The following is a 20000-nucleotide window of genomic DNA, read 5'->3' as shown; positions in this document are numbered from 1 at the left end:
AACTAAGTGATAAAAGCAGAAAAGGGAAACTCTGTATCACTGAGTATTTATGTTGGCAAGAGCTAACAATTTTATAAAAGCAAAACAAACATGGAGGCAGTTCATTTAGAAAGAAAGAAAGAAGAGAAAGAAAGAGGCTTCACCCTATTACATTCCTTGAAATCATATAAATCAGTATTGATATCTCTAAAGCTTCAAGTTACAAGAGACAAATGCACTTTTAACCACAGTCATTCGATGGCCTGCGTCAAGGAAGTTTACTGTTGTTGCAACACCTAATCATCATAAAAATTTCCTGTGAAATAATTATCCCTAAAACAATCAAGACAATGTATTTCAATAAAAGAGAGGATTGATTTCACAACAAACACTTGATTTATCTGTATTGATTAGAGAGGATCCAGTGTAATTTTAGTGAATTATGTCTGCCTTTCATTTCCCAGCAGAAATTTTTCTTGTGATGATCAAAAGACAGATCACAAACTACTACAAGATCTTTTGTGCGCTACCTACATAATATCAAGCTAATTACCTTTCAAAGAAACATTGATGTGCAAATGGACAAAGAATAATTTCTTCTTTATGCTTGGTACCTTGCTGCAAATTCATAGGACTGAGCTTACAGCACTTACCTAAGAGCCTGATGTCATCTTCTCAATTCATTAATACAGAAAATCAGGACTGCACTAAGAGTCGGTGTTAAAGGAACAAATCCAAGATGATCTTAGGAGAGAAGAATTAGAAAGATTAAGAAAGTAATATGATTTTTCTTCTTAAAGAGGAGTAATTTCAAGAGAATAGTTAACTCTGTAATGCCTGAAACTTTTTAAATAGCAAAAAAATGAAGACTGACTGAATTAGACAGCTGTAAAGACAATCCAGTGGTGCTGAATTTTTGATATCGTTGCTAGTACGTGATAACTGAGGGCTAATTGGAACTAAAAAGGCTAGTTATTTTGTCAGACCAAAGTGCATTAGTTCCAGTCAATGTCTTTCTTGTCTTGTGCATTTTTAATCTGCTACAACGGTGATAAAAAAAGTCTAACTTTATCTAATAACATCAGGAGAGAACAGATCATCTGGTCATTTTATATTACTCAAAGCATCACTAATGTAAAAGGTGTCTAATTGCTCATATTTTCATGCAGTGACCAATTAGTATGTTTACTGATATTAAGTATGCACGGTTGGGTATAAATCCACAGGCATCATCTGAATTATCATGAATGCAGCCTTTCATAACCTTTACAGAGGAAAACGACTGAAAACAAAGATTAAATACAATTATTTACTCAATACACCTTATTGTACTTCCAGGGGAAAGTAAGCCCCTTTTTCATATTCTTAGGGAATATGCATTTTCCCACACATTTAAATAATCTTCTTGCTGAATCAAGAAAATCACAATGGTTGTTAAAACCTTGTATGATAAAGGAGCTATGCCTTGGCATTTTATTATTTTGCCTCACATATTCCGATTAATGCATTTGCATTCAAGATGGATTTATTAGCTGTGATCTGCCTATATATATATATATATATTCTGCATCCATCTCTCATTCATCTTTGGTGCCTCTGTAAGAATAGTATCCATTTTGTTTATGAGGTTAAGTACTAATATTAAATAATATTAATTAAGATCTCTTAACTAGGGCTAAGAACTAATATTGCTATAAAAAGAGGCAGGCAGTCCCCAGAGTGGCTGGGGAAACCCAGCCAGATGGGCGGGGTATAAATATTATTATTATTATTATTATTATTATTATTATTATTATTATTATTATTATTATTAAACGGATCATGATGGGGGAAACAGAAGCTTCCAATTATCCTTTAAAAGCCAAGCACATGATTTGGCCAAAGCTAAACACATTTTAGGGACCCAGGTGGCGCTGTGGGTTAAACCACAGAGCCTAGGGCTTGCTGATCAGAAGGTCGGCGGTTCGAATCCCTGCCACGGGGTGAGCTCCCGTGGCCCAGTCCCAGCTCCTGCCCACCTAGCAGTTCGAAAGCATGTGAAAGTGCAAGTAGATAAATAGGGACCGCTCCGGCGGGAAGGTAAACGGCATTTCCGTGTGCTGCTCTGGTTCGCCAGAAGTGGCTTTGTCATGCTGGCCACATGACCCGGAAGCTGTCTGTAGACAAACGCCGGCTCCCTCAGCCTATAGAGCGAGATGAGAGTCAGACACGACTGGACCTGATGGTCAGGGGTCCCTTTACCTTTACCTTTAAACACATTTTATAAAGCAATCCAAACTATGGAATAAATTATGCTGGTGTAACTTACCCTGGTTCCAAACTCCATTCAGGAGCGGTACTGCTGCCAGCTGAGCTGGCTTGAACCCAGGAGAGAGAAAACAAGCCTTCACACCACCCTTTTTTGCCAGTGTAAATTCACTGGGTTGCACCAGATCACATGGCCAAGCTGAAGAGTTTGGAAGAGGTTACAGGTAGGTAGCCGTGTTGGTCTGCCATAGTCAAAACAAAATAATAATAATAAATTCCTTCTAGTAGCACCTTAGTAGCACCTTAGAGACCAACTATGTTTGTTATTGGTATGAGCTTTGCATGCGCACAAAAGCTCATACCAGTGACAAACATAGTTGGTCTCTAAGGTGCTACTAGAAGGATTTTTTATTTTTATTTTAGTTTGGAACAGGGTTAGGTCTCTTCCTGCTCTGTCGCCACCACACCCAGGGCACTGGCCAATAACAGTTCCTTTTCAAGACTTACTGGTACCCTGCCTTTGACTCAACTAAGTGAGCCCCAACTAAGCCAGGATGAAGAACTTGCCCCAGGGCATCTCCAGCTCAGGTGGAATGAAGGACTTCATCCAGCGTAGCCCTGGCCAGACTGAGCCACCCATGAGGTAAGGTGCAGCAACAACCTCAGGCGGCAGGCTCCACAGGGGCAGCAGATCCTGATAATAGAGCATTATCCCCCCGCCCCCGTGCGCCTTGTTCCTGATGCAGATCTTCCCTTGCCCCTTCTTCCCTGATGGGGAGGATGCACCATGTAGTGGTAAATCTCAGGTAACCAAAATGTCTTGGGTAGGGCCTGGTTCAGCCAGAGATACTGCCTAGTCCAAGCTCTGCTTGTCCCAACTGCCCTTGGGTTTGGATTGCTTCCCAAATCTCATTTCAAGGAGACAAGTTTAAGCACGTGCTTAACTCTCCTAGTCAAATTGGTGGGACTCAAAATTGGCTGGATCATTTCCTAAACGGTTCCCTTCCCACATTTGTGTATTATCAGATTATTATTTTTCCATTGCTAACTAAAAAGATGTAAAGGCAGCCTTGGACAGCTGGGGGAGAAATGTTGTTGACAACAGTGTTATGTTGTTCAGCTCTTTCTTTCTTCTTTTGGTCCAAAGAAAGAAGAAAACTGAATCTGAACTTAACAGGGAAGATTGTTTCTCTTCGTGTATCTTACTGGATAGCTCAGTTGGTTAGAACATGGTGCTGATAACACCAAGGTTGCAGGTTTGATCCTGCATATTCCTGCAATGCAGGGGATTGGACTAGGCATGCCCAAACTTGGCCCTCCAGCTGTTTTGGGACTACAATTCCCTTCATCCCTGACAACTGGGCCTGTTAGCTAGGGATGATGGGAGTTGTAGTCCCAAAACAGCTGGAGGGCCAAGTTTGGCCATGCCTGGACTAGATGATCATCAGAGCCCCTTCCAACTCTACAATTCTATCATTCCACCTTTCTCCAGAGACTGAAAATACAACCCATTGTTTGTGCACAATAATATAGCTCTATTCATACATGACAACTCACTGTATGTATAAGAAGCTGCTACAGATGCAAACTGTGGACCTAAACAGAACTGGTTGCACAACTAGATCCACGATTCCAAAGCTGCAGCAAGAGATTTAAAAAATGTTGCTTTACTCATGGTAGTTCCCCTCCCTGCTGTGTTGGGAGGAGGAGTCTTCAATTCAGTAGTTAAAGGTAAAGGGACCCCTGACCATTAGGTCCAGTCGCGGACAATTCTGGGGTTGCAGCACTCATCTCGCTTTACTGGCCAAGGGAGCCGGCATACAGCTTCCGGGTCATGTGGCCAGCATGACTAAGCCACTTCTGGCGAACCAGAGCAGCACACGGAAACACTGTTTACCTTCCCGCCAGAGCGGCACCTATTTATCTACTTGCACTTTGATGTGCTTTCGAACTGCTAGGTTGGCAGCACAGGGACCAAGCAATGGGAGCTCACCCTGTTGTGGGGATTCAAACCACCGACCTTCTGATCGGCAAGCCCTAGGCTCTGTAGTTTAGACCACAGCACCACCTGTGTCCCTAGTAGTCACCAGCTCCTAATTCCAGTTTTTGGGAAAGAGCTCCAATCATTAAGGACTCAGGGTCCAAATATTTTCCCAGCTTAAGCTGATTGCTGCACACATACACAAACAAACAAACAAACAAACAAACACTTAAACAATATTTTGATTCAGAAACTTATTCTATACATAAGTATGTGATTTAAACTATTATATTATGAAAGGCTGTCTTATAAACACACTTACAGTCCTAGTCTGTGCTTTTTTTCTTTAAAAACGTTTAGGGGTACTCTCATTTTGACTCAACAAAATCACAATTTTTTTGTTCAAATCGGGGGAAAATAAATACAGTACAAAAGTACAAAGATTCAAAAAATGTAGACTTCCGGCGGCGACGCCATTGCGGGTGGTCGTGGGCTGCTTCGGCTGCGAAGCGCCCAGTCCATCCCGGGGGTTGGAGCCCCGCTACCGCAAAGCGGGGCTCCGGTGGGGTGCGGGAAGAGCATCCCGCACCCTGGGCTCCCCGGCTGTGCCCGTTGTGGCTCCGAACCCTTCCCTCGCTCCCCCTGTAAAGGGGGAGTGGGGGTGAAGGGACGACGGAGCCGGGCTATAGGGGACATGCCCCAACCGGGATGTAAATGCGGCGACAAATCCTGTGATGAGCGTCTAAGTTCTACCTGTCTTTAATGATCTGAAAGAACCCGGTGGTTGTGAGTACTTGATTGACTTTTATATCTTTGGAACGATCCGGGGGGAAGAGGAAAGGGAGCCTGCCTTCCTCCCTTCGGGAGAGAAAGAAAATAACCAGTTTAAGTGACTGCTGCTACAATAATGGATACAAAGTGTTTGGAATTTGGAAACTGAGACTGCTGAGATTTCCCTCTGGGGATTAAGTGGGCAGAAAATATCTCCATTTAAAGTTTTGGTCTTTACGCTCTGGCTTCAGAAAAAATGGCGATGGAAAATCTGGACTGAGGTGGGAAACAATTGAAACAAAGGAAGGAAGAGACAGGAACTGTAATTTGACACTCACCCTCTCCCCCAAAATGCTGGACTTTGTGTTTGAACTTGTTTTGAATTCTGGACTAACGGATGAAGAAATGCTTACTGTCTTGAGGCTGGAACTGCTTAATCGGAAATTGCAAGTCTTGAGTGGGATTATAAATAAAAAAAATCTATTTTCCACAGAGGAGGCTTTTCAAAAGTTTTACACAATGGAAGAAAACCTTGGCAAAGAGTTAGAAGGGATGCTTGAAGGATGGTCTGAAATGGCTGGGCGACTCCGGGAAAAGGAACCGTTCTTTGGGGGTGGCAGTCCCGGAACGGCAAAATTTGCAATATCCAGACCCCGAGGTGGGAGCTCGGGGGCAAGGGACATAGAATTAAGACATCTACAAGAAGAAGAAGTATGGTACAAAGAAGCGGAGGAGCCCAGAAAAGATGTGATGTGTATCCTGAAGCTCGATGCAAGGTTTGTTGTGAATGCTGCCTGGATCTGTGGACATTTGGGAAAAGAAGACAACTGGAAGATTGGTTCCGGCGAAAGACAGAGAAAGACAATGGACAGAGGGGGTGTGGGGTGAAGTATTAAATGTAAAATTTAAATGGTCTGTTATGGTACCTGAAATCGGAGTGTGAAGGTTGTTAGTTATAAGTTTATCTTGAATAAGTAAGGGGATATTGGATTTTAAGTTAAAAAGCAGCATGATAAAGGACAGAAGAAATAAGTTTAGATTTTATAAGAATATTTTGCTAAGATTTATGATACAATAGGATGATTAAGATAATTGTGTTATTTTTAATTGAAGTTAAATTCCTTTTTTTAGAGAAAAGCTGTTAAGAAAGTAAAATATGGATTTAAAACCGAAGGTGAAAAGGCAGGGGAAGTCAAATGTCAAGACTCGGAAATAGAAATTTTTTTGTTAGGTATATAAATAAGAAGAAGAATCCTGGCAATATATGTATTTGTATTTGTTTTGTATTTGTAGGTGTGGGTCTGGGTGTGTGTTGTATTATGAAAATGCTAATAAATTCTTCATAAAAAAAAAATGTTAAGGGGTATGTGTCCCCCTGCGTCGTCCCCCAGCTCCCAAAAAAGCACTGGTTCTAGTCACTCGTGAGTCCCACCGACACTAGTGGATCTAGCAGTGCATTATCAACAGTAAGACTGCACCCTAAAAACAGTACATTTAAAGGAAAACACAGTTGAGACCCTTCTAATGTCTTCTGCCCCATTGCCTTTCATATTGGCTGCTTACCCGGTCACCTTGGGAGCAACGCCAGGGCTAAGCGGCCAGCTGTGGGGATTGGAAACAAAATCAAGATCCTTGGTGGCTTTAATGACAAAATAATATTGTCTAGGAAAGGGCAACTATTATGGTAGCTATAACAAACCACATACACATGCCCTCTTCAAAACAGATACGTGTAACTTTTTTCTTTTTTTAAGTTGCCTCTTCTTAAACTAAAATAAAAAGCAGTCACAGATTACTGCTACTTTCTCAAGTTCACTTAAAAGTACAATATATAAGCTTTGTTTTATATAATTAGATTAAAATTGAATCATTACAAGATTTGCATTTTTGTTGCCAAGATTGAAACCTTTTTCTGAAATAATCAAAGAGGAAGAAGAAAACCAAGCTTTTATCTAGAAAGGGAGTTCTTGAATTTTAATAAACCAATAACAATGTTATTGTTGGACAGGTAATAATTGTCTCCATATAAACTGAAAAATATTGTTTGGGGTGATTAATATACAAAGCTGCATTATGCATTTGGGAGTGTTGATGCATAATTTTTAGTTCTAATGTTATTATGTAATTGAGAGAACATGTTCATTTGCTCTAATAACTACTAAGATGCACTTAATAAAATGAAATGTAATAATACTTGTAATTTAATCTATTCATGGAAGTAATTTTAAAAGTCTACTATTCTCCTTAATGTAGATAACATTCATAATTTATAAAGTGTTGTGATGCCGAATTGACAATGCCATTGTTTTTTCCACTCTGAGATGATTCTGCAGCCTTCATTATCTGCATACCAACCTCAGGATTATCAAGGGCAAACAAAAGATAATTAACACCAGAAATAGGCAAATGCAGAAGCTACTGACTGAGGTTTTTCATTTAATGCAATACCTCAGAAAACCTGGGAAATGGAGTAACTGTTAAAAACCATTTTCCCCAATGCAGAAAAACACTTTTTTTATGCATATTTAAGTTTGTAGACTTAAAATGATATTTTGGTTCTAAAGATTATTTCTCAAAAGACTAATTGCTATAATCTCTACTTACCACGCGCATTATGCGAGTAGAAAAAAGAAAGTATTATTCAAAATAGTGAATTTCAATGCTTTGCACTGGACTATTGTCTACAGTAACAGACTCAGAGTAAGGACACCTGTGTTATATGTTTACACATTTGCCCCCTGACTTTTGAAATTATATTTTTTTCTGGGTGCCTCATTTTCCATGAGGAGAAACAGGCCGAACAGAAGAACCTGTAAAGAGTGGTGAGTTCTTGAGTTAAAGCTTATCTGAGTGCATGTGGGATTTTTCTCTCCCATCTATTGGCACTAGGCAATAAAATAAAATAAACGGAAACATGGAAGTTCTATATCTTATTAATTTATTTGGGGAGAAAGTATAAATAAAAACTTGACACAACTTAGTTCCTCAGTTGTGGGCTATGACCTAGAAAGTCTCATGCGGTAATTGGGAGGGATAAGGAGAAAAATTGATGCTTTTGAATTATGGTGCTGGAAGAGACTCTTGAGAGTCCCATGGACTGCAAGAAGATCAAACCTATCCATTCTCAAGGAAATCGGCCCTGAGTGCTCACTAGAAGGAAAGATCCTGAAGTTGAGGCTCCAGTACTTTGGCCACCTCATGAGAAGAGAAGACTCCCTGGAAAAGACCCTGATGTTGGGAAAGATGGAGGGCACAAGGAGAAGGGGACGACAGAGGACGAGATGGTTGGACAGTGTTCTCGAAGCTACTAACATAAGTTTGGCCAAACTGCGGGAGGCAGTGAAGGATAGGCGTGCCTGGCGTGCTCTGGTCCATGGGGTCACGAAGAGTCGGACACGACTGAACGACTGAACAACAACAAGCAGAAAAATTCGGAAGCGCTTTGTGCTTTTCACCATCCTCAATTGCAACTTGACTAATACAGGTGGTAACCATTTCACATGGGGGTTCCATTCCCGGCCCCCCGAAGAGCCCCGTCCCATTTTGCCCCACCCTCTTCCAGGTGCCAAAAGGACATACACGTCACAATTGCGTGTCAACTGCACTTGCTTGCATGAGTAATTCCTTGTTGCAGTACCTCGTTTACTCCTGCTCTGGATTGAGCTGCTCTGGATAGAGAATTGCAACTTGTCTTGGATGGCATTTCACTCCCCGTAAAATACGAGGTTCACCTCTTTGGAGTGCTGCTGGATTCGGCACCAACTAATGAGCAGCTGGGGCCACGAGAACATTCATCAGCTTAAGCCGATATGCCAGTTTGTGGACCTCTTTTCACCACCGATGTGGACCCAATGCAGTTTCTAACACAAGATAAACACCACGGCGCTTAAAACAAAACGGCAGCTAAGACACAAATTAGCAGCAGCAGAATAATAATACAAAGAATCCTGCATTACACAGCAGGCTCAGCCAAACTCTCCGAAAGCCTGGAAAAACAGATGTGTTTTAATTAAGCAACAGAGGCTCACCAGTGATGTCGCCATCTGTACCTCACCTAGATAGAGTGGACCTTGCCAGTTGCCAGTCTACTAGTGAGACCCAGACTGGACTACTAGAACATGTTGTGTGTGAGGCTGGCTTTAACAATCATTCAGAAATTGTTTATACCTTCAGCTGGTACAAAAGGCACACTTCTCTCAAGCAAACAGAAGATATTGCACCAGGCTAGTACCAGTTGTTTCTGGACCCAATTTAAAGTGCTGATTGTGAAAGCTTGGGACCAGGTTAATTAAAGGAACATCTACACCTGTACAAGCCTGAATATTAAGGTATTTATCTGACGCCTTGTCGAGATGCCTGCCAGCACAGGAAACTGGGCTGGTGAAAACAAAGTCCATGGTGGCCCAACAATCGTGAAATACAATCTCTAGAGATATTAAGATGGCCCCAGTCTTGGATATTCTCAAACGGGCCTTTTTACATTGACTGGCTGGGGATCTGATAGTGTGATCTGGGCTTGGTGGCTGTACTTTTTAATATTGGACTGCACTTGGTTGCTAATTTTAATAATATGGGGATACACTTAAATGACTGAGGTGGTATTAAATCATATTTATTGTACTTTATTGTCGTACTTTGATATAAGAGCCTTTGGAAGGATTTTATTATTGAAGGGTGGTATAGCAATTGATTGAATAAATGTATGTTTTGAAATTGATTGAAGTGAATGAAGACAAAATATAGCAATTATTTGCATAAAATATATATTTGGGCCAGTGAAACATCACAGACAAATCAAAACCAGTTAATTGACCTTATATACCATGGATTTAAAGGGAATGGAAGCAAAACTCCTAATAGACAAAACAGTTACTGCTTACAGAAACGATATTAACATTGCTAAGTCAAATATTAAACCACGGCTTCTCAGACTCAGTTTCCGGATTGTAACATGAACAGTAGTGGCTCCTTGCCAAACTTGTTTTGAGCTAGTGAGGTTAGGTAATACTGTATAAAACAGTAATATTGTATATAGAACCTGCAAATCACAAGACTATGTATATGAAGTTATAATGGTTATGAAACAGCAAATACCTGCAAATATTTCCTGCTTCTCTGTGAATAATGGGAATTCTATGTATTTGCTCTTCTCCAAATCCCACCTATCATGGGATAGAGTTGCCAACTGGCCATGAAAAAAAACAAAGCTAGCCTGTTCTTGAGCCTTTAGAAGCAGCTCAAGGTGCAGAAATGAGCAGGGGCAAATAAACAGCTAGAGCCTCAATAGCTGACTTGGTTAGAGCGTGGTGCTGATAATGCCAAGGTTGCAGGTTCAAACCATGTATGGGGCAGCTGTATATTCCTGCATTGCAGGGGGTTGGACTAGATGATCCTCAGGGTCCCTTCCAACTCTACAATTCTATTATTCTATACTGCACTGAACAGGGCTTGATTAAAAAGCGTTCAACCCTAATCCAAACATAGAAAGATGCAAACCTGAAGCTGTCACACAGTTCCAAAGTTCTGCTCATAAAACACACTTTTAAACTCATATGGCCCCTGTCCTTCTCACTAAAAACCCACTTCAAAATAAAGTTGATCTGTGGGTAACTTTCAGTAACTAGGACTCCCAAGGACCCTCTCTCCTCTCTAGGACTTCCTCCCACTAAGAACCCCAGATCTGCAGTATGAGTACTCAACGAAAGTCACATGTTCTGCCTGACTTAAAACCAGTGTCGGTGTGCGGACAAAGCTCATAGATATATTAACTATGGCTAGTTGACGCGGTTGGTGCTGTGGTTTAAACCACTGAGCCTCTTGGGCTTGTCAAGTGGAAGGTTGGCGGTTCGAATCCCCACGACGGGGTGAGCTCCCGTTACTCTGTCCCAGCTCCTGCCAACCTAGCAGTTCGAAAGCACGCCAGTGCCAGTGATAAATAGGTACCTCTGAGGCAGGAAGGTACCAGTAAATGGCATTTCCGTGCACTCTGGTTTCTGTCACGTTGTCCCATTGCTCCAGAAGCGGTTTAGTCATGCTGGCCACATGACTCGGAAAGCTGTCTGTGGACAAACGCCAGCTCCTTCGGCCTGAAGTGAGATGAGCGCCACAACCCCATAGTCGCCTTTGACTGGACTTAACCCTCCAGGGATCCTTTCCCTTTTTACCTTTAGTAAGAAATGTAATCAGCTCTAGTTAACACAAAAAAATTTCACTTAGCCACACAATGTTATTATGATGAATGTTGGGTTCCTGTGTACTGGGACTGGATTAAATAAAGGGCTCATATCCAGGTGGCTGCCAACCTGCCACAATAAACGAACCTTTCCACACTTTGCCATCATCCTGAATTTATTAAAAAGCTATTAAAATTACAAACTACCCAACGCAGTGCAATCCGGTGTTACGTAATTAAAACATATTGTTGCAGAATTGCTCCAGATGGCTTTGCCGGTTTTAAAGGCTCAAAGTTTATAGCTGCACTGCACTTTAGCGAATATAATGAGTATCACCATGTCCCAGGGCCTCTCAGCAATTCTGATAAATTTATTTATTTACAGGGTTGTTTCTTCCCCATACTGCTTTTCTGCTCAGTGAGATGAAATGCGATACTAAACAAAAAAAAAAAACCAATGTTAACGAATTGCAGGCAGCAGGGGAATTAAAGAAGCACCAAATGCCCTTTTGTGGTAAATCGGAAACTGCAAAATAAAAATAAAAATTAAGAACATTTACATGTTTACGTTTAAAAGGTGCAACTGTGAGGAAGTTACAGCACCACAAGCAAAAATGTCCTACTGCGAACATCTCCCAAGCTGTCAGGTTCTGGAGCTGAGCATTATCAGAATATCTACTCCTACCTATAAAGATCAAATGTATGATCCCTCAGTGCTGTACATACTTCAATGGCAGATCCCTCCCTAACATCAAAATGCCAAACTCCCTTTCTTGGGCAAGGTTCTTGAGCAAGTAGTTGTGGACCAGATCCAGGCGCTCTTGGAGGAAACTGATTTCAGCTGGGGTTTAGGCACAAAAACTGCTCTGGATTCCCTTTATGATGATCTCTTGCTCAGGGAGAGACAGGGAAAACGTGTCCTTGTAAATTCTCCTCACTCTCTCAGCAGCCTTCAGTACCATCAACCATGGTATTCTTCTGCAGTGGCTGTCCGAGTTATAGCAGTGGGTGGCACTGGTCTGTGGTGGTTCTAGTCATACAGATATCTGTCCAAATAAAACAAATATCATATGACAAATATGCAAACGTGTGATAGAGAAACAAATTTTGCTTCTATATACTTAATTATTATACATTTCTAAAAGCTATTAAAAGATACATTCTAATTTTCACTGGCGTTATGAGTTTATCTTTCCACATTTTCACAAGAGCAATTTTGCAGGGGGTTTTTTGCACATCTTTTAAAGTGTCTGCAGTATGCATGGTTTCATTTTGAAAGCTCACTGTAGACTAGGATTTGCAGAGATTTGTATTAAATAAAAGGGAATACTTAATACTGAGCTATCACAGTGAGCCAAAATAACCTGTGCTCTTCATATCTGAATATTTTAAAGCAGCTCTTACTTTCACAATATATCTCCGATTACATTATTGCTATGGACTCAGATTCTCCATTCATTTGTTTTATCAAGAGCTTTTTCCCTCTTTTAATACGTATCTTTAAAAGAGAATGGGCCTTAAAAGACCTATTTCATAACTAGGAACTAGATCCTACAGGGGTCTCCATAGATATTACCTATATGTGTCTACAAGAACACATGTTTGTATTGACAAATGTGTGTATTAGTGAAAGCCATCTGAAGAGTTTGGAGTTCTTCCTTTCTTGCTGGTTCCTACAAATCTACAATCCTGTCCTCAGTTATATCAACCTGATTTTTGTATGCTGCTGCTAGCATTCTCTAGGCAGACTCTACTCCCACCCACCAAAATGAGAACAATGTGGGGGTAGGTCTGTGCAGCAGGGTCAAATTTCCAGTTGTCCCCTTCTTTACTTCCTTCTCTCAAACAAGGAATGTGGTTTGGTTTTGTATCTGATATGTATTAATTTATTCTAGCATCTTTCTTACACCAGAACTGCTCTTTTCAAAAGGCTGGGATTGGTGATGAACTTTTCCTTGTGAGCCACTGACCAATCTGATCAGAGAAGTTGGCCTGAGATCAGCCGTTGGAAAAATGGAAAACAAGCTCATGGGAAGAGCCTGCAGGATCAGGCCAATGCCCCATTTAGTCCAGCATACTGTTCTCACAGTGGCTAATCAGTTGCCTGCAAGAAACCCACAAACAGGATTCAAACATAAGAGCATATGATTCAAATATAAGAGCATTTCCCTCCTTTTTGTGGCTGACAGCAACTGGTATTCAGAAGCAATACTGCCTGCAAGCGTAAAGTTATTTTATCACGTCATATGCAAGGTATCTTAAGAGCAGACTGTATCAAAAAGTTACGTTGCATCCAACATTAATCATGGCCAGAGTAGACCCACTGAAATTAATGGGCATGACAAACTTCAGAAGGTCTACTTTGAGTAGAATTTAGCTGGGTTCACTGCTATATCCAAAAGTTGTTGTTTTTTTTTAAATCCATCATCCTATGCTCTTCTAGTTTGTTCAAAAGAAAGAGTTTCATTCCATAGAGAATACAACAGACCAGGACTTAACCTTAATTAAGTCCCCCTTAAGCTGCAATCCGATATCTACTTAACCTGGGAATGAGCCGCAGTGAAATCAATGAGACTTACTTCCACATATAGTATTGCACTATTAATGTTGCGCTATGTCTGGGCAGTGAATTACAAGAAGTCCTGTGCTGTGGCTGCTTTGGTGATTTCTGCTGCAACGCATGAAAATACTTTGAGGCAAAGGAGCAGATGTCCCATATGGATTCTTCATCAAGAATGCGGAAGCATTCTGTTGTTAAATTAAAAGCTTACAGTATTAGAAGGAAGGGATATTTTACTTTGATCATTCTGAGTGCTGCTGTGTACCCCTGGAGATTCCATGGCCCAGTCACTGCTGGGGCTTACCTCTGGCATACTATATCCTAGTTTTTAACAACAGCACATACAACTCCCTGATCTACGTCATAAATTGTACACTCCAACTAAGACACCCAACCAGATTTCTGAGTGTGCTGTTAATAGTAAGTTCTGCTTCTTAATGCTGTATGCATGTGATTTCTCATATGTAGCAATGAAGCTTAACCACCCAGTTCTAAGAATTTTCTCAGTAGTTTCTTGCTGCAAATTAGTTTTTTCCCCCTGAACTATTCTAAATACTTGTTAGCACAGAAAGGCAGGCAAACATTCCAGTACACCCTTTGGTGAACTACTGAAAATTGCCCTGCAGTTACCTAGATCATTTCAGATAATCAGATGTTTGGATAAAAGTTATTTATACACTGGGCAGAGATAGCGAAAAATTAAAATGTCATGCAAAATTCCAGGGCTGATGTTCTCATGGCTTGCTAAGCATTAGCAGGTTCTTCTTACTCTCCTCACCACAAAAACTTCCTTCCAGTAGCACCTTAGAGACCAACTAAGTTTGTTCTTGGTATGAGCTTTTGTGTGCATGCACACTTCTTCAGATACCGTTCAGATATCTGGATAAGTGTGCATGCACACGAAAGCACATACCAAGAACAAACTTAGTTGGTCTCTAAGGTGCTACTGGGAGGAATTTTGTTTGTTTTTTATTTTGTTTTGACCAATAACAAACTTACCCGGTAGTTGGTCTCTAAGGTGCTACTGGAAGGATTTTTTTAAACGAATTTTTAATGTAATAGTAAGTGGGGCCAGGTGCTTTTCCATCTCTCATGTGAGGCTAAAAAGAAAAACAACCAGCCTTTCCAATTGACACTAACAACCAGGGAACTGTCTACCCGAGGTCCAGGGGCTGGCATACTTTTTGGCCTTTCTCAAGACATGTCAGGAGACACCCTTCGGTCTACTATGTGTGAAGCACTGCCAGTGGAAAGAGATCTGTAGAATCCAATGATCCTAGAAGCTTGGGAATGCTCTCTTAGGAGTTCTGTTCCTATGTGCTATTGATTGATCTACCGTATTCATAATTTTGAGTGTGTGTGTGTGTGTGTGTGTTAAGTGTAAATACTTTTGGAACAATATGCTGCAAGGAAGGTCAGAAATACTACAAACAAAAGGGGGAAATTCTCAAAAGTGAAAGGATTAGTTAAACAAAAGCTGAACTCTAAGGACAAATCTCTCCAGAAGATCTGAAGGTTATTTAATCCTGGTATTGAAACAGGCTCAAAGAACAATGGAGGCAAAAGGCTGCCATCATGGTTAAACAGCAGTGTCATGGTAGCTTTAAAAGCAGGAAGATTTTCTTTAAAAACAACAACACCGAACTCTCTTCCAAATAATAACATTGTTAATAATGGTTATAATTCATATGAGCATTTCATTTATTCAGAGCACTTCACATAAATTATTTTAGCAAATAAGCTGAAAAGGGAGGACATGAATGAAGAAAACAATGGGCTGAATCCAACGAAGTCACTGTGTGATCTGAGAAGCGTTATTAAGGCTAGAATTGTAAAAATAGAACAGGACTATTCTTGCTTGGGGAGAGAAAATGTCACCCACAGACGGAAGTTCCACATTGCTATTATAAGGTTCTAAATTGAGATTAATAATCATGTAGACGGGGGGGGGGGGGATCTGAGAGGCACAATGGTCAGGATTCAAAGCCCACATCTCTACTCCCCTGCCAACATAGTAAATTCAGGAAATGTGCAAGAACAGTTTGTGATATGACATGTTCAAAGAAAGAGGTAAAGGGAAAGGACTCCTGGATAGTTAAGTCCAGTCAAAGGCAACTATAGGATTGCGGCGCTCATCTCGCTTCAGGCCGAGGGAGCCGGCATTTGTCCAGAGACAGCTTTCCAGGTCATGTGGCCAGCATGACTAAACTGCTTCTGGTACAATGGGCAGAGGCGGAGCTTCATGCTCTGGCACCGGGGGGCGGAGAGCAGGCGGGGGCATGGCTGGCGCGTGCCCAGGGGTGTGACATGCATCCCGGGGGCATCATGCCACCGCAGGGGCGTGGTGCACATTCTGGGGGCATGGCATGCATCCTGGAGGTGTGGTGAGCCGCCCGCGGGGGCGTGGAGCCCAGTGCGGGCGAGGGGGACAGCCGCGATGGCACCCCACCAGGATTGCGCGGCCGGGGGTGGTGCACTCCCCCTGCTCCCCTCTTCCTCCGCTAGTGGCAATGGCACACTGTGACGAGTGCTAGAGCACACAGAAATGCCTTTTACCTTCCTGCCGCAGCAGTACCTACTTGCACTGGTGTGCTTTCAAACTCCTAGGGTGGCAAGAGCTGGGACAGAGCAACGGGAGCTCCCACCGTCACATGGATTAGAACCATCAACCTTCCGATCGGCAAACCCAAGAAGCTCAGTGGTTTAAGACCACAGCACTTAGAACAATTCTACCAGGCAAGCTCAAAATCTTGGGCACACCTAATGAAGCAGTAGCTAATCTCCAAACTGAGAAAATGATGAAATCCAACCTATGTAAGTAGAATATTATGCACATCGGGATTTTCCAAGATTATATAATTTGATGGGAGTCAAAATAGCTACTATCCAAGAAGGAGATAAAGTTATTCTGGTCCAGTTTGAACATAATATTAAACCATAGTTTAGAGCAACATTAAGGAGCCTATTTAAGGAGGTTCTATGTCACCTAAGGAATTTTGTTATTTTGCTATCTTCAGATTAGAGCTGGCAAGAAACACTGATACTGTAGAACAAAAAGATTGTGGCATTCACCAAGTAATTAGAGAAAGGGTTTCATTAAATTGCTTCCCCCAACTTTGTTTCTTTTTAATCATTTTGTTGATTCATCAGCATTTTCTCTTATCATGGCTTATTTCAGGAAACCAGGAGTTTAAGCTATGGTTTGAAATGTAGCAACAAACTACAGTTAGTTCAAACCAGGAAGTGGACGCTTCCCATTTTTATACTGAAACAAGACAAGTTCAGAAAATATCCTGACGTGTTTTATCTGGACACTGTGCTTTCAGGCACTAGAAAAGTCAAAGTAAATGGCAGGGGGAAAAGGGGGTTTGAAGTTAGCCAAGTTTCATGACTTGTTCCCTTTCAATAAACTGTTATTTAAACTAAATGTGGCTCCTAGATTGTGTTTAAACTGGAAAACAGATGCTTCCACTCTCTCGTGGCTGTGCTGGAAAAGAATAGAGGAGGAGGAAGCATGCAAGTCTGAGACTAGTCCCCGTTTATTTGCGTAGCACTAAACTGTGGTTTAGCTTTAAATCCAAACAGGAAACTGCATTCAGGCAGTGAAAAAAGGAAAGCTAATGTCTGGAGTAAGACAGGGGTCTAAAGAGAGCTGTATATGTAACATATGCTTATCAACATAAGAAAGATACATGTCTTTGTGTTTGTTAAGTCCCAGTGAGAGCCTATTTATCTGAAAACAAATGCATCAAATAAATATGGCTACAATTATGTAAAATTATGGTTTCCCGTTGCAAAAGAGAATATCTCAGAGCTAGAAAGGGAAAACAAAAACGTTCAAGTTTCTGGAGCATCTTCACTCTGAGAAAGGCTACAAACACGGGGGCGTTTTAGTTCAGAAAAATGACAGGTATAGAAGAACATGAGGGAGGTTTATAAATTATGACCAGTGAATACAAAAACACAGTGAATAGAAAGGGGGAGAGGCAATTCTTAAATTATATATGCCAGCCTTTCCCCACAGGACACCTATCATTCTCCTCCCACCTATGGATTAGTTATAAGCATTATTACCTGTCTGGTCACATCTTACATTTTCTTTATTTATCAGTTTGCCTCTATGCAACATCTGAAGAAGTTTACCAAAACAATTTAAATAAATTTACAACAATGAATCAGAAAGATAACACATTTTACAATAAAGCAGCAATTAAACAACCAGATAAACATTCAAATTAAAAGCAGTGTGGCCATTAAAAACACCATGGAGCAACTGTGTATTTAAGCCAGGATCTATCCACGTCTTGTGCCCCTCTTTGTGCCCCGACTGGGCCAGGCGAGAAGACTGGAACACCTTCAGCTCAATACTGATAACTGGACTCACGACTGTGTGCCATGAGCACCTGTACTAACTTCAGAGGAGGGGTGAAATGCTAACAGCAACCTTCAATTATTTTTGCCTGGCTAGAATGTGTGCTTGAATTCTGGCAATGCCTCTTGCTTGTCTGGATGAAGGATGGAAAAGGGGTGTGCATGCACGTACCACCTGATTTCTGCAAGGCTAGAAGGTTGCCTACTTCACAGAAGCAGCAGTCACATCCATTGCTCTGTCCATCAATAGGTGGCTCCAGTCAATAGAATGAGCAGCATGCAGCAAAGAATCATGCTGTTACCACTTTGGGAACTGGAAGCTGGGCTGCCAAAGTCTTACCGTAATTGCAGCCAGATTTCCCTGCCTCCCTTGACAACAAATTTCAGATCAGCTTGTGTACTGGAGACTTGGTGGGGCTACTTCCCACCAAGCTTAGTGAATGAAAGCTTAGTGACCTGGAGGTGTGTGGCTGGGAGTAAGACAGAAATGTGCCACAAGGGCTAATCCCCCACTTCTCCACCAACACAGGAAGAATTCGTGCCACATGGTCTCCACATTTCAAATGTTGCTAGGGTAGTGTTGCAGTTATGGAAGCAGCAGCTAAGCTGCCCGGGCAATGTGCTAGCCCTATTAGCATTGTAACTCATGGTAAACCAATCAAATTCTGCAGTTCACTTATTGATCTCATTTGGATATGCTTGGTAGGATGCATCTTCTGCCATCTCCACTTTCCTTAAACTATTTTTTCAGAGCCTTCCCCCTACAGTTTAGAACCTTCTGTTCTTTTTCCCCCTTTGCGGTTCTACCAAAGTGGTTTCTATCTGCTGCTGCAGCACATAGTGCTTTTCCTTAATGATAAAGGCACAATTATAATGTATATAGGGATGTAAAAAGGAGGCACCTCATTGTAAAGGGGGCCCTGGCATACGGGATTTGCGGATTCAGGGAACAGGAAATCACTTAAAAATAACAAGGCAGCAGATAGATAGATAGATAGATAGATAGATAGAGATAGATAGATAGATAGATAGAGAGATAGAAACACTGAGGTATATGTAAGGACCCCTGGATGGTTAAGTCCAGTCGAATTCGACTATGGGGTGCGATGCTCATCTCCATTTTCAGGCAGAGGTAGCCAGCATTTGTCCTCAGAGAGCTTTTCCGGGTCATGTCACCAGCATGACCAAACCACTTCTGGTGCAACAGAACAGTGTGCACAGCAACACCATTTACCTTCCCACCGCGGCAGTACCTATTTATTTACTCGCGATGGCATGCTTTCGAACTGCTAGGTTGGCAGGAGCTGGAACAGAGCAATGGGAGCTCACCAGGCCGCCGGGATTCAAACCGCTGACCTTCCAATCAGCAAGCCCAAGAGGCTCAGCGGGTTAGACCACAGAGCCACTCGCATCCCCTAAAAAGTGAGGTCAGGTGGGGGGGGGGCTAAGTATTAACAATGTCAACGATTGCTGCTACAGATAATTCATTATTTCACTATTGGAACAAAGCAGTGTTAACCAATATCAGCTGTTGTAACGGGAAAAGTATAGTTCAGTATCCATATGTAAAACAGATTTTATGTTTACTACATCACTTTCATTTAATTTAGTTTCTTCTATCTCCAAAATAATTTGGTTTAGAGCCTGTATGGGGCAGAACTATTTAACATGTAGGGCAAACAACCAGAAGCTGCTCCGAGCCCTTGGGATAGAGCGAGATATAAATCAAATAAATAAAGCGTAAGCATTGCTGATCTGTTTCCATAGTCAACAATCTAATTGTCACTTTCAGGAACTAGCTCTTCCTGCTCTTATCATCGAGAGATTTCTGCACAGTACGTCTGACATATCTTGCTACACTTTTGCTGCGGAAAACAAACTTGATGTATTTATTACGATCTGAACAAATTTTATTTATA

The 20000-nt window shown here is 41.5% G+C and overlaps 1 long non-coding RNA gene across 2 annotated transcripts in view; it reads right to left on the bottom strand.

The window, feature by feature from the left end:
* The window catches only part of LOC117054494, a 25648-nt gene that overhangs the window by 4106 nt on the left and 1542 nt on the right, over positions 1–20000 (bottom strand). For both annotated transcript variants that reach the window (XR_004427497.1, XR_004427498.1), the window contains exon 2: positions 633–723. This is a non-coding gene — a long non-coding RNA (uncharacterized LOC117054494). The remainder of the gene's footprint in view (positions 1–632; positions 724–20000) is intronic.

This window comes from Lacerta agilis, chromosome 10, assembly GCF_009819535.1.
Source record: "Lacerta agilis isolate rLacAgi1 chromosome 10, rLacAgi1.pri, whole genome shotgun sequence".
Classification (NCBI taxonomy): domain Eukaryota; kingdom Metazoa; phylum Chordata; class Lepidosauria; order Squamata; family Lacertidae; genus Lacerta; species Lacerta agilis.
This window is presented reverse-complemented; position numbering and strand designations above follow the sequence as displayed.